The sequence below is a fragment of the Pelobates fuscus genome, chromosome 7 (genome assembly GCF_036172605.1).
Source record: "Pelobates fuscus isolate aPelFus1 chromosome 7, aPelFus1.pri, whole genome shotgun sequence".
NCBI classification, from domain to species: domain Eukaryota; kingdom Metazoa; phylum Chordata; class Amphibia; order Anura; family Pelobatidae; genus Pelobates; species Pelobates fuscus.
The window spans coordinates 19,518,856-19,534,693 of NC_086323.1; positions in this window are offsets into that span (position 1 = coordinate 19,518,856).

Consider the following 15,838-nt stretch of genomic DNA (forward strand, 5'->3'; position numbering starts at 1 on the left):
AGATATTGAGATAAGTTAAGGAGTAAATCAATTATCTCCAGGCAAAGGGCATACATTTTCCCCAAAAGTTGGAACACCCTTTTCCCCACAAGGTATCCCCACAAAATACATATCCCCTGATAGCCCCGATCTGGGTGGTAAACATATCCAAATTTCACCCAGATCGGTTCAGGGGTTCTCAAAAAGTGTGGAAGTCCTGTTTTACCGACCACACACGAGGCTCCTGCCCAAAATAGTTCCACGAATTCAGCGTGTGCGGTCGGTCAATTTGGAAAAAGACGAAAAACTGTCAAAATACCGAATGTACCCTCCTGGCTCATAGTAGCGATTGTTCCCCTGGTCTGTACGAACATAACTACCGAATACCGTTCTTCTGGCTGTTCGGTAAGTGGGAGAAGCGGGCGTTCGGTAGTTCTCAGCGGTACTTCGTGCGGTCGAGTGTCCGATTTTAGTTCCAGACACTCGACGACCAAGTCCCGCTGACTCGCCTCGTGCGAACAAGATGGCCGCCGTTTTCTTTTCCACGTGGCGTTCGGCTATACGAACAGCGGCCACCCAGGGAACATTAGATTGACGGTGTTTTTGATAATAACAAGCCAGGAGGGAGGTCTGGGTTCGGTAGTGGCAAACTGCCGAACTAATAATCCATTGTAGGCAGGAAAAATGAAACAAAATGCACGAAACCAGAAGAAAAGGTCAGATAAAGTCCCTTTTTCTTCACATTACTCCCCCTTAGTTCCATGGGTCGGCATACCCGCCTAGACCCTGCCGGGTTGGCTAGGGGATGTTCGGGTGGTATCATTAAGTGTCCAAGTCTGTCTGACGGGAAAGCCCATCAGCATTGCCGTTCTGTTTGCCCGGACGGTACTGCAGTGTAAAATTGTAGGGCTGCAACGCTAAACTCCAGCGGAGCAGCCGGGGATTGTCTCCAGAGACTCGGTTGAGCCAAATGAGGGGGTTGTGGTCAGTAAGTAAAGTAAAAGCATGGCCATAGAGGTACGGTTGGAGTTTCTTCAATGCCCATACTAACGCCAGACATTCTTTTTCTACGGTGGCATAGCTGACCTCCCGAGGTAGTAACTTACGGCTGAGGTATGCCACCGGGTGTTCCATGCCATCTTCCCCCACTTGGCTCAGCATGGATCCCAGCCCAAACATAGAGGCATCTGTGTGAACGAGAAATGTCTTATTAGGGTCTGGGGCCGCCAATACTGGAGCTTTGCTTAAAGCCGAATTAAGGCTCTGGAACGCTGCTGCACACTCCAGGGACCACGATACCTGTTTGGGGAGGGCTTTTTTGGTTAGGTCGGTGAGGGGCTTTGCTAGGGTGCTATACTCGGGGACGAACTTGTGGTAATACCCTGCTGTGCCTAGAAAGGCTAATACCTGGGTCTTCGTGCGGGGCTGGGGCCAATTCGCTATGGCCTCTATTTTGGCGGGCTCGGGACGCTGCTTACCAGACCCTACACGATGCCCTAAGTACTGGACTTCTGCCATGCCTACATGGCATTTCTCGGGTTTCAGGGTAAGGCCGGCTTCCTGTAGCTTGTTAAATACCAAAGCCAAGTGCCCCAGGTGGGCTTCCCATGTGCCGCTATAGATGGCGATGTCATCCAAGTAGGCACATGCGAAGTCCTGCATTCCTTCCAGAAGTCGGTCCGCCATCCTTTGAAACGTAACCGGGGCATTCTTCATCCCAAACGGCATAACCCGAAATTGGTATAGCCCGAATGGGGTGACGAATGCCGACTTAGGGATGGCGGCCGGGTCTAGCGGAATTTGCCAATAACCTTTACACAGGTCTAGGGTAGTCAGGAAGTGCCCGCTGGCCATGCGATCGAGCAATTCGTCGATCCGTGGCATAGGTGTCAGGGTACCTGAAGTCTCTACCTCGGAGGAGGTTAAACTTCCCAACGGCCGTCCTCTCAGGGGAGCTGATTCACCCAATCCTCACAGCTCTCATAGTCGTTCTCACGCCGGCCGCGATAGCCCCGCTTCCTTTTATGACACGGCGCTCAGGAGCCGACGTCATGACGGCAATCACATCCCGACCTGTCAATCTAGTTCTGAACAACGAATCAGGGCTCGGCAAGGGCGGAGTCATCAATTAAAGAACCACGGTATAAAAGAGGGATGTGTGTAATGGTTCATTGCCCTGTCGTGGTTCTAGCTTGTCTGGTCCCTCAGTGCTCTTATTACTATTGTCTATTTGGTTTTGACTCGGCTTGTACTTTCGTTCTTGTTTATCTCTCGTGTCCTTTGACCTCGGCTCGTCTCTCGCTTACCTGTTCTCTCATTCCCTCGACCTCGGCTTGTCTCTGACCATTCTTTGCTTTCTCCTTACGTTAGTCCGGCCATTCTAAGGTCCGGTATACGTACCTATCTCCTGTTTGTATTCTGCGTGTTGGATCCCTGTCCCGATCCTGACATTACGACAGGGCCATGGATCCTGCAGGTACAAACGCTCAGATTGGTTCTCCTGACTCGAGGTTTGAAGCCATGGACCATAGAATGGACCAAATGGCTCTAGCGCTGCAAGCATTGCTATCCCATCCGAGTAACCAAGCAGAGGAGATGCGTACACCACCCATCTCTCTTGCTAACACAGGCCTAGAGGCAGCCACAGTGGGAGCCTCTTCCCGTGTTACTTCCCCTTTACGGTATGGCGGTTCTCCGGATACCTGTCGAGGTTTCCTAAACCAGATAGGGATTCATTTTGAATTACAACCCCGCGCCTACCCTACAGACAGGGCGAAGGTTGGATTCATAATCTCGCTACTCATTGACAAAGCTCTTAGATGGGCTAACCCTCTGTGGGAAAATGATAATCCAGTAGTCTATAATTATAATGCATTTATTACTACTTTTAGGAGGACTTTTGATCCTCCAGGGAGAAAGGCCAGTTCAGCTAGATTACTATTACGTCTTAGACGGCATAGTCTAACCCTTGTGGATTATGCGTTAGAGTTCAGATCCTTGGCGGCAGAGGTCAAATGGAATGAACAAGCCTATATGGACGTATTTCTGAACGGATTATCAGATACGATCTTAGACGAGGTTGCCACAAGGGATCTTCCTGAAAATTTGGAAGAATTAATTTCATTTATCTCTCGTATAGATGAACGCATGAGACAGAGGCAGAACACTCGTGATAGTAGTTATAGACCCTCCTTAAGACTAGGTCCCGCATTTCAGAATTCTGAATCTACCACTCTAGCTCTCCCAGAACCTATGCAGATTGGTAACACTCGCCTCTCAGAAAATGAAAGACAATATAGGAGAAGGGAGGGTCTGTGTATGTATTGTGGAGTAGGAGGTCACCTACGCCCAAATTGCCCTAACCGTCCGGGAAACGCTCGCACCTAAGTTTCTCAAGAGGACAGGCCTTGGGTGTTTCTATTTTGTCCTCTACATATGATTACAAGGATCATAGGCTACTGTTACATGTTTCTTTAACTTGGGAAAAGGGAGTACTTAATGCTATGGCATTAATAGATTCCGGAGCAGCTGAAAGCTTTATTGATCAAACCTTTGTCAAGAACCACTCTATCCCATCTCAGCTAAGGGAGACACCCTTGGCCATTGAGGCCATAGATGGTAGACCATTATCAGATCCTGTTATTTCTCGTGAGACTATACCAGTTAAGTTAACCATTGGTATTTTACACGAGGAGGATATTTCTCTCATGCTTATCTCATCTCCTTCAGTTCCTATAGTCTTGGGGTACCCCTGGCTTAAAAAAGCATAACCCTATTATTGATTGGGAACAAGGTGAGATAGTCTCTTGGGGTCAGGGTTGCCAGAAAGGTTGTGTACAGAAAATCTCACCGGTTTGCGTAGTGGACACACCTAGTAACTCTGACCAGCCCACAGATTTACAGATACCCTCTCAGTACCTGGATTTAAAGGCAGTCTTTGATAAAAGGAAGGCTGATACTTTACCCCCACACAGGTCCTTTGACTGTAAGATTAGTCTCCTACCTGGTACTATGCCTCCGAGGGGTAATGTATATCCTCTATCCACTAAGGAGAACTTAGTCTTAGAGGAATACATTCAGGAGAATCTAGACAAAGGGTTTATTAGGAGATCCTCTTCTCCAGCCAGGGCCGGTTTCTTTTTTGTAGATAAGAAAGACGGCACACTACGGCCTTGCATTGATTATCGGGGGTTGAACAAGATAACGATCAGAAATGCTTATCCGATTCCCCTGATTACTGAGCTATTTGATCGCCTGAAAGGCTCCAAGATTTTTACCAAGTTAGATCTAAGGGGAGCTTATAACTTGGTGAGAATTCAGCAGGGTGATGAATGGAAAACGGCTTTCAATACCCGGTATGGCCACTATGAGTATACGGTAATGCCCTTCGGGCTTTGCAATGCTCCTGCTGTATTCCAGGACTTAATTAATGAGGTTCTTAGGGAATTTCAACATGAATGTGTTATAGTTTATTTGGATGATATACTAATACACTCTAGAGAGCCTGAGATTCACCACAAACAAGTCAGAAGGGTATTGCATAAGCTCCTACAACATGGTTTGTACTGCAAATTGGAGAAGTGTAGCTTTGACCAATCTCAGGTAAACTTTCTTGGTTACGTTATTTCTGGAGAGGGGTTTAAGATGGACCCGGTTAAACTCCAATCAATCTTGGATTGGCCATTGCCCAAGGGACTCAAGGCCATTCAGAGGTTTATCTGATTCTCAAATTACTATAGGCGCTTCATTAAGGGGTACTCGTCTATCATAGCTCCTATTACCAACATGACTAGACAGGGTGCTGATACTAAGACCTGGTCTCCGGAGGCGCTTGTTGCTTTCAGTACTCTCAAAGAACAGTTTGCCTCAGCACCGATATTAGTTCATCCTGACACATCTTTGCCATTTTTACTCGAGGTAGACGCCTCAGAGACAGGTGTCCCAAAGGCTAGGTTTGAATAAACCACTGCATCCATGTGGTTTTTTTCCAGGAAATTGTCTGGGCCTGAGAGCAGATATGATATGGGTGACAGGGAACTATTAGCGGTCATTATGGCTTTAAAGGAGTGGAGACATTTGTTGGAAGGGACTTTACACCCGGTTACTATTTTGACGGATCACAAGAATTTGTCATATATAGGGGAAGCCAAACGCTTGTCCGCCAGGCAGGCTCGTTGGTCTTTGTTCCTTACTCATTTCAACTACGTGCTCACTTATAGACCTGGTTCTAAGAATTCTAAGGCTGATGCATTGTCCCGCCAACATGAACCTTCTACTATGTCTGATATGTTTTTTTCTTCTATAGTTCCCAAGTGTAATATTATTGCCAGCACTAGCATCAAGATTCACTCTCCGTTGTTGGATGAGATCAAGAAGTTACAGCATCTGGCACCTGGACTTATTCCTGGGGATCGGTACTTCGTTCCTCCTAAACTCCAACTGGAACTTATGCAGTGTTTTCATAACAGTAAATTTGCCGGACACCCTGGCATACGCAAGTCATGTTCTCTGATTTCTAAAGATTTCTGGTGGCCTTCGTTACGTAAGTATGTAAAGGACTTCGTCGGGGCATGTGATATCTGTATGAGGACTAAACAACCTCATACGCTTTCATGTGGGCTTTTGCACCCCCTAGAAATTCCTGAGAAACCATGGTCTTGTCTGGCTATGGACATTGTTGATTTGCCTGTTTCTAAGAAACATACTGTTATCCTCACAGTAATTGACAGGTTTACCAAAATGGCTCATTTTGTACCTCTGCCTAAATTGCCCTCTTCCCCCGAATTGGCTGAGATTTTCGCGAGGGAGATTTTTCGTTTACATGGTATTCCTTCTGAAATTGTTTCTGATAGAGGGTCCCAATTTGTTTCCCGGTTTTGGAGGTCCTTCTGTTCTCAACTTGGCATCAAATTAAATTTTTCCTCTGCCTATCATCCCTGCCGAACGCACCAACCAAAAGGTTGAACAGTTTTTGCGTTGTTTTGTTTCTGAACACCAGGACGATTGGGTCGGTCTGATTCCTTGGGCGGAGTTTGCGCACAACAACCTTGTTTGCGATTCTACTCGTTCTAGCCCCTTTTTCATGAATTATGGCTTCCATCCTTCCGTTCTTCCGTCGGTCTCCCCCTCCCAAGGGATATCGTCGGTTCATATTCATGTTGCCAATCTGAGAAAGTTGTGGGATCAGACTCGACGAATTCTTCTTCATAATTCCATGGTGTCCAAACGACACGCTGACAAACGCAGACAGGTGCCTCCAGTGTTCTCCCCGGGTGATAGGGTATGGCTGAGTACCAGAAACATACGCTTGAAGGTTCCTTCCATGAAATTTGCTCCTCGTTACATAGGTCCTTACAGGGTTCTGTCTCGTATAAACCCGGTTGCGTATCGTCTGGCTCTTCCGCCTGCCCTGCGCATCCCGAACTCCTTTCATGTTTCTTTATTGAAACCTTTGGTGTGTAACAGATTTTCCTCCACTGTGTCGTCCCCTCGTTCTGTCCAGGTTGAGGGTCAGGAGGAGTATGAGATCAAGTCCATCCTCGATTCTCGAATTTCTCGGGGGAGGGTGCAATATCTTGTTGACTGGAAAGGTTATGGTCCTGAGGAAAGGTCTTGGGTGGTCCAGGAAGATGTGCATGCCCCTCGCCTCCTCAGGGCTTTTCATGCTTGTTTTCCGTCTCGCCCCGGTTCCTTCCGCCCGGTGGGCGTTTCTGAGAGGGGGGTACTGTCAGGGTACCTGAAGTCTCTACCTCGGAGGAGGTTAGACTTCCCAACGGCCGTCCTCTCAGGGGGGCTGATTCACCCAATCCTCACAGCTCTCATAGTCGTTCTCACGCCGGCCGCGATAGCCCCGCTTCCTTTTATGACACGGCGCTCAGGAGCCGACGTCATGACGGCAATCACATCCCGACCTGTCAATCTAGTTCTGAACAACGAATCAGGGCTCGGCAAGGGCGGAGTCATCAATTAAAGAACCAAGGTATAAAAGAGGGATGTGTGTAATGGTTCATTGCCCTGTTGTGGTTCTAGCTTGTCTGGTCCCTCAGAGCTCTTATTACTATTGTCTATTTGGTTTTGACTCGGCTTGTACTTTCGTTCCTGTTTATCTCTCGTGTTCTTTGACCTCGGCTCGTCTCTCGCTTACCTGTTCTCTCGTTCCCTCGACCTCGGCTTGTCTCTGACCATTCTTTGCTTTCTCCTTACGTTAGTCCGGCCATTCTAAGATCCGGTATACGTACCTATCTCCTGTTTGTATTCTGCGTGTTGGATACCTGTCCCGATCCTGACAATAGGGTAGGCATCCGTGATTGTCCTATCGTTCAGTTTCCGGTAGTCAATACAGAAGCGAGTCGTGCCGTCTCGCTTCGGTACTAACACCACCGGAGACGCCCAGGGACTTTGGGAAGCCTCAATAACCCCTAATTCTAACATTTCTTGGAGTTCCTTCCACATGCTTGTGCGTACTGCTGCCGGTATACGATATGGCTGCTGCCTTAAGGGGGTCTCCCCCTGGGTCTCTACCCGGTGCACTGCGGCGGAGGTGTATCCGGGTAGAGAGGAGAATAGCCCACCGTATTCCTGCATCAGGTGCTTAGCGTCTGCCTGCTGGGGGGGGTCTAGTTTTTCTCCTAACCCGACCTGTTCTACGGTCCCGGGGTTGGCTGCTAGTAGGTCAGGTAAGGGGAGTCCCTCACTGTCATCCGCGGATGGGGCGCATATGGCAGCCACATCCTCAGAGCGCTCGTGATAGGGCTTCAACATGTTCACATGAAAGGCTCGTCGGATCCTTTCATCTGAACATTTGGCCACGATATAAGTGGTGTCGCTAATTTTCTCTACTATTTTGAATAGCCCCTGCCATGCTGCCTGGAGCTTGTCCTTTTTGGAAGGTCGGAGGGCTAGTACCTTTTGTCCCACTTCCAGGTTCCTATCTCTTGCCCCTCGGTCATACCATTGTTTCCGGCGTTTCTGGGCCGCCTGCAGGTTCTCCCGAACTGACTCGGTTAGGGCCTGCAGGCGGTCCCGAAACTCCAGCACGTATGGCAGAACTGGGACTCCCTCTTCTCCTGTGTTGCCCTCCCAGTGCTCCCGTATGAGATCCAGGGGTCCCCGGACTTTTCTCCCGTATTGGAGTTCGAAGGGGGAGAACCCAGTGGACGCCTGAGGCACTTCCCGGTAGGCAAACAGGAGGTGAGGTAGAAACTTCTCCCATTGACCGTAGGACTCTGTAAACGCTGTGAGCATTTGTTTAAGCGTGCCGTTAAACCGTTCACAGAGCCCGTTCGTCTGGGGTTGATAGGGGGAGCTAAATAAGGGTTTGAGCCCGCAGCTCTGCCACAACTGTTGAGTTACAGTTGCCGTGAACTGAGTCCCTTGGTCGGAAAGTATTTCCCGGGGGAACCCTACTCGGGAAAAGATCTTAACCAGAGCCTCTGCTACCGTCTCCGCCTCAATGTTGGAGAGCGCCACCGCCTCAGGGTATCTGGTGGCATAGTCCACCACCGTGAGGATGTAGCGCTTCCCGGAGGAGCTGGGTTTGCTGAGAGGCCCTACCAGATCCACTGCCACCCTGTAAAATGGCTCTTCAATTATAGGTAGGGATCGTAACTTGGCCCTAGGGTGATCCCCCCTTTTTCCTATCCTTTGACAGGTGTCACATGTCCTACAGTAGGACTGCAAATCTTTGGATATCCCTGGCCAGAAGAACGTCTGGGTTAGGCGGTCCTTAGTTTTCTTGATACCCAGATGTCCTGCTAGCGGGATATCATGGCTGAGCCTTAGAAGTTCTGCCCTGTATTTCCGGGGTACTACCAGCTGCCTTTTTATAACTTGCGCTGCCCCTCTCCCCACTCCCCCTGTGACCCTGTACAGCAACCCCTTATCCCATTGGAATTCCTCGTGGGTATTACCGTCCCTGGGGGTCCCTACTGCTTTCCTGTAACCGGCTAGGGTGGGGTCTGCTTGTTGGGTTTGGCCAAAGTCTTGGGGGGTGCCCCAGAAGGGAATAGGGTTAGGGGTGGCTACGGGGTTTTCGGTTCCTACCTGTGGTTCCTCGGAGTGTGTCGGTCCAGCTCGGCGGGCTTGCGCCCTGGTGGTCAATGCGCAGGCTCCAGCAGGCTCGGATTGCACCAGCTGTGAAGTCAGGCACCCCAAATCATTCCCCAACAAAACGTCCGCCGGTAGTCCGGCCATAATGCCCACTTCCATCGGCTTTGCGCCATTGCCCCAATTTAACTGTACCCGGGCTGTGGGTATCTTGTGGATGGCACCCCCGGCCACTCGTACTGCTACAGTCCTGTGGGTGCGGGCCTTGGCAGCTACGGTGTGGGGCTGTACTAGCGTAAGGGTGGCGCCCGTGTCTCGTAGCGCCTCTGCTGCTTTACCGTCTATGGTGACCAACTGTCTGTGGTGGACCCGGTTGTCGACTTCGGCTTGGGCTAGGTCTACCTCATGTAGTACGTCCCACTGCTCTGCATCTGGAGTGGGCTCTTCCACAGGGGCATGCTGATAGTGGTGAGCAGCGGCCCTTGGGGTTTGTGGTGGCCGCTCCCAGCTGGTTCTGCTCCGCTGAGGGCAATGGATTTTGTAGTGCCCTGGCTGATTGCACTGGTGACATACCAGTGGGGGTCTCCGGGCCAGACCAGGCTGGGTTGTGGGGTGCGCCGTGGATTGTCTGGGGATGGTCAAAGGTCCTGGTGGTGGAGCACTGGACCTTACCAGAGGGCGGTTCCCACTGGTTTCCCCTTTCCGGCCCTCATGATGCTCATCTGCCAGTTTGGCTGCGGCTTCGATTGTAGCCGGCTTTCTGTCTCTGACCCAATCCCTGGTGTCTACTGGGGTGTGCTCAAAAAAATGTTCAAGTAAGAAGAGTTGTAGTACCTCTTCCAGTGTGGTGGCCAGGCAGCCCTGTACCCGTTTTGGGCTGCCCGATACAGTCTAAAAGCCCATTCGGTGAAGGAGTCTCGGCCCCCTTTCCGTAATGCCCGAAATTTCTTTCTGTAAGTCTCTGGGGTCACGGCATACCTAGCTAGCAGAATTTCCTTTACCTTGGCATAGTCATGTATGGCTGTGTCAGGAACTGCTCTGTAGGCCTCGGCCGCTCGGCCAGTGAGCTTGCTGCTTAAAATCGATGCCCACTGCTCTGATTCCAGACCCTCCAAAGCGCATTGACGTTCAAAATCCTGTAGATATGCGTCAATCTCCATTTCTCCGTCCGCAAAGCTTTTAAATGCAGCATAGTTAATTTTTCTCCGCTGCCCTCCATTTATAGATCCTGTTAGGGACGCGTTGTCTGCTTGGTTCAAGCTTGCCTGTAGGGCACTGCGTTCTGCGTTCACTTGTGCCAGGACTTGTGTTATCGCCTCAGGTGGGGGGTTCGGCCCATATAAATTTAGCCTTTACATCACCTTCTGTTGGAATTCTGCTTCCTCCCGGCTGACGTCCGCCCTGCTGCTGGTTTGGTCGCCCTCCATCAGTTCTGCTATGAGGGTAGCTTTCTTCTTGTTGCTTGCCACCTGACCTCGGGCTTCCAGTAGATCTTTTAGCGTCGTCCTTTTTAGTTTCTCGTACTGCTGGGCCATTCACCAGTTGTCTCTCCGTGTTCCATTCAATCCCGTCGCTTGCCACCAGTTGTTAAGACCTGCAGTGGTGATGGTGCTGCGGTCTCCTGTTTCTTTCCCAGCTGCTGAGTATTAGTGATTATAGCTCCAGCAGGGGGTAGAGATGAATACAGCTTCCCAGACAATCTTTCCCAGTAGATAGAATATTCCTTCCCCAAACATGAGCCAAGACTTCATGAAGGGTGTAACAGAACTAAAGCTTTATTGAAACAGGCTGGCTTTTATGGGGGATCCTCATGCAAGAGGACCTCCCAAAACAAACAAACATATTACCAATCACTGTACAGTATTTTCTTAATACACGCCCTCCCTCTACCTGGGAGATATTGAGATAAGTTAAGGAGTAAATCAATTATCTCCAGGCAAAGGGCATACATTTTCCCCAAAAGTTGGAACACCCCTTTCCCCACAAGGTATCCCCACAAAATATCCCCTGATAGCCCCGATCTGGGTGGTAAACATATCCAAATTTCACCCAGATCGGTTCAGGGGTTCTCAAAAAGTGTGGAAGTCCTGTTTTACCGACCACACACGAGGCTCCTGCCCAAAATAGTTCCACGAATTCAGCGTGTGCGGTCGGTCAATTTGGAAAAAGACGAAAAACAGTCAAAATACCGAATGTACCCTCCTGGCTCATAGTAGCGATTGTTCCCCTGGTCTGTACGAACATAACTACCGAATACCGTTCTTCTGGCTGTTCGGTAAGTGGGAGAAGCGGGCGTTCGGTAGTTCTCAGCGGTACTTCGTGCGGTCGAGTGTCCGATTTTAGTTCCAGACACTCGACGACCAAGTTCCGCTGACTCGCCTCGTGCGAACAAGATGGCCGCCGTTTTCTTTTCCACGTGGCGTTCGGCTATACGAACAGCGGCCACCCAGGGAACATTAGATTGACGGTGTTTTTGATCATAACAAGCCAGGAGGGAGGTCTGGGTTCGGTAGTGGCAATAATCCATTGTAGGCAGGAAAAATGAAACAAAATGCACGAAACCAGAAGAAAAGGTCGGATAAAGTCCCTTTTTATTCACACCCGGTACATGCCGTGACCTAAACACGATATTGCTAGACATACAGAGCAGTACAAAATGCCGTAACAACCGTATTACAGCCGGCGATGATGCCGACAATCCGTTGATAGCCTGGACCACTGCCATATTGTCTGAGTAAAAGACCACTTTTTTGTTCACGAGCCGCCCCCCCCCCCCCATAGTGCCATTGCCAAGACCACCGGGAACAGCTCCAGGAATGCTAGATTCCTGATTAGTGAGCTCGCTTTCCATTCCGCCGGCCACTCTTCGGCGCACCACTGTCCTGACAGATAAGCCCTAAAACCTACGCTCCCCGAAGCATCCGTGAACAGGCCTATGTCCTCAGACGATACACCCGGCTCCCTAAAAATTACCGTACCATTAAAGTCCTTCAGAAACCTCCCCCATACTTCCAGATCCTCTCTCATATCCGTGGAAATCTTAACGTAGTGCGTTGGCATCCGCACACCACTTGTTGCTCGAGCTAGCTGCCTGCAAAAAACTCACCCGGCAAGCAAAGTTTAGGCTCCCCAGCAGGGACTGCAGCCCCCGTAAAGTCACCTTCCTTGCCCCCTTCATTGTGTCCACTAGCTGACAAAGCGTACGTAGCTTGTCCTCGGGCAGCCTACACTCACCCTCTACCGAGTCAATCTCCAAACCGAGGAAACTGAGGCATGAAGTGGGGCCGACTGTCTTATCCCTTGCTAGTGGAACCCCGAAAGAGTGTGCCACCCATTGAAATACCTTCAATATCTGCCCACACCGCTCGGCTCCTGCCGGCCCTACGCATAAGAAACCAACGAGGTAATGCACTATTGCCCCCCCGGCCGACTCCCGTCGTACCACCCATTCCAAGAAGGTGCTAAACTTCTTGAAATAGGAACACAATATGGAACAGCCCATAGGTAAACACAGGTCCACGAAAAAACCCCCTTCGAAGAAACACCCCAGTAGGTGGTGGCAATCCGGATGTATGGGGAGCAGCCGAAACGCTGCTTCCACATCCACCTTCGCCATCAAAGCCCCATGTCCTGCTTTCTGAACCAACTCAACCGCCTGGTCAAATGATGCATAGGATACAGAACACAGTGCTGCGTTGATATCATCATTCACCGAAGCTCCTTGTGGGTGCGATAAGTGATGTGTCAAGCAAAATTTTCCCACCTCCTTTTTTAGGACCACCCCTAGCGGAGACACTCGCAAATCATGTAGTGGTGGGGACAGAAATGGCCCCGCCATCCTCCCCAATTGGACTTCCTTCATTAATTTTTCCCTCACTACCCCAGGGTGCTCCCGAACAGACTTAAGGTTTGCGCACATAATTCCAGGCCCCTTAATCTTGAATGGGATAGCAAAGCCTTCCATAAACCCTCGCCATAGAAATCGTGTATCTTCCTGGTTAGCGTATAGCCTTAGCCAAGGCAGCATCACGCCGACCTTCACCGGCGACGTTCCCAGGTGCAACCACCGTAGCTGTTGACCCTGCTGCACCCCCAAGGTTAGCTTTCCCTTTTTTAAAGCATCTGTTGACCCCGTGGTTGCCCCCACATGCAGAGCATTCATGTTTAAATCTGCATGAAGCCCCCCACTTGCACTGCCCCTTGTTGTAGAGACAGCAGAATCCTTTCTTCTGTCCGGCCGACACGGCGCCTCCTGCGACCGTACCGGCCGTCCCCTGAAAGGGCGCATTTTTCTGCGCCATCATCAGTTTCATCGACAATGGCAGGTCCATCTGGTCCCTCCTCATGCTAGGGTTTGTTTCTAACCGCTGGCGGAACTGTTCATCGTACCGCCACCAAGCCAAGCCCCCATAAGTCCTGTACGCGTCAGATATCCCATCTAGATAGCAAAATAGCTGCGAGCATCTGTCAGGGGACTTTTCACCGATCACGCTCGCCAAAATACAAAAAGCCCTGAGCCAATTCCCGAAAGTCTTCGGTATCTTTCGATACCGTCGCTTTTTCTCCTCCTCTTCTTTCTTAGCGTCTTTCTTGTCCTCCTCCTTTAAATCAAGGAATTCCTCAAGTGGGAGTAAGGAGAAGATTTCCAAGAACTCACCTTTCCAAATTTTCTCTTTCGTTTCAGCTTTCAAGTGACACCCCAGGGGCCCGGCAAAAGATACGTGTACATTCTGCTATGCCGCGTCTGCAATCTCGCCATGCCCCACTACCTGGTCCACCGACCCGTCTTCTCTCCCAGCTACTGCCGGCCCTTCCTCTGCTCCGCCGACGCTCAACCTGCGCGCTACCGACACCTCCGCCCCTAACTCCTTTTCACTTCCGCCTACTGGTGACCATACCCTTCCAAACTGCGGAGATGACCCCTCTTCCCCCGTCCATGACTCTAACAAAGTTTTTAAGCAACCCAGTAAATTCCCAGTGTGTGGTGTATGTCGTGACTTACCAGTGCCCCCGACCGTGGCCGGCCGCGGGGTTGCCGTCCATCCGTCTGCCTTTCCAGGCTCCGGAGCATCCTGTTGTCGACGACTCCTGTCCGCCTTGCCCCTCCTCGAAGCCGAAGGTGAGACTTGCCGTGACCTGCTGGGAGAAGCTAACCTGGGTATACTGCACACCTGTTGCCTTACCCGCCCATCCTCCCTGTGCTCCCTTCCGCGGTCCCCTTCCCTGCGTGTCTCAGCTGCCTGACCATCCCGGCCATATGCGCTCCTCTGCTCACCCTGTGGTCTGGCTGACGACACTGATGGACTGCGCCGATATCTCTCCCTCAGTTTCCTGGTGCTGGACCTCTGTCTCCTCCACTGGCTCCTGGACCGGCTCCTGCTCTTGCGCCTCCTTCCCTCTACTGAACTCCTGCGTATGCTGCGCTGTGCTCCACTCTCCCTGCGACTCCTGCTCCACAACTGCTGACCCTGAAAGCAACCCCTGGGGGGCTCCCGCTCTTCTCCGCTTCCCCTGCCAATCTCTCTCCTCTGTGGACTCAGCCTCTCTTCCCTGTCCTCTGAACCCGTTCTCCTGACCTCTGATGTGTCCCCACTGGATCCCCCTACGACCTCCTGGGGGCCGGGATTCCCCCCCCCCCCCGCTGAGCCACTGGGTAATTGGGCTCCCGTTCCCTGGACCTCATGTCTGTCTGCTCCCCTGCACCTGGTCCCTGCAAGGGTTACTCCTGTCCTTGACCTGACAGCTGCTTCACCTCCTGCGATGTCTGCCTCCCTCGCCTCCTCCTGCCCTCCAGCATCGCCACTAGGGGCGGACTCACCGGGGCATTGTTCCGACGTTCCCCCACCGCCATGCTGGCCTGCCGCCGCCTCCGCCAGGCCGGATCCAGCGTTCAGGCAAGTCCTCCCGCCCGCGGACTTGCGGCGAGGCGCCTTCCACGATGCAGGCCTCCGCGCCTGCCTTGCGCTCGACCGGCGCGCCCCTGTTCCCGTGGCCCATCCAGCGGCCTGGGCCTCTCCTCCGGCTCCGCCCGATGACGGACTCCGGTCCCTCAGCTCCGCCGGTGCTGCTCCTGGGCTGAGTCGTTGGGGCGGTCGTGCCCTTCTCCTCGACCTCTTCTCCATCACCTCGGAGGGGGGAGCAGACATGCTTGGGACCCCCAATTGATCCTGCAGCCAAGACATCCCCTTCTCCTCCACCATTCTTCGGACGCCAGCCAGGATCTCTTCAGCAGAAGCCATACCTGAAAGAGAAAACACAAACCCCACAAACCTGCTACAAGTAACAAGTAAGTGAGATTTTGATTAAGATGGCCACATTCCTAAAATGGCTGTTATTTAAACCCCTACTCTCCTCCCCCCAAAGTGTATATCACTTTAACCACACCTCTTGACCTTAATTTCACCTGCCCACTCTCTGGCCCTGTCAAGGCCCACTCCCCACTGCGTTGTTCCATGGGCTTCAGAATGCACTGTACATATTGGGGTAAAGCAAATGCCTAAATTGTCAGACACACACATTACATAAAGCCTTTTCAGAAGTCATCACAGAAAATGGGCAAAACACAGTAACTTGACCTTCGAATAGTCCCACTGGCATCTCATTACAGAGTTCCTGTACCTTTTGCATATCGAACAACCCATTTACAATAGTTGTTCAAATTGTGATAGCTAGCAAGTGTTTCTACATTTAACATTTACTTGAGACCATTGGGTTTTTATTTACATCTTTTGACTTACAAAAAGGCCTAACTCAAGGCCTAACTCATGCAAGACAAGCCACTATGGGCAGTTAAGTCTGGAATTAAGGTGCATTC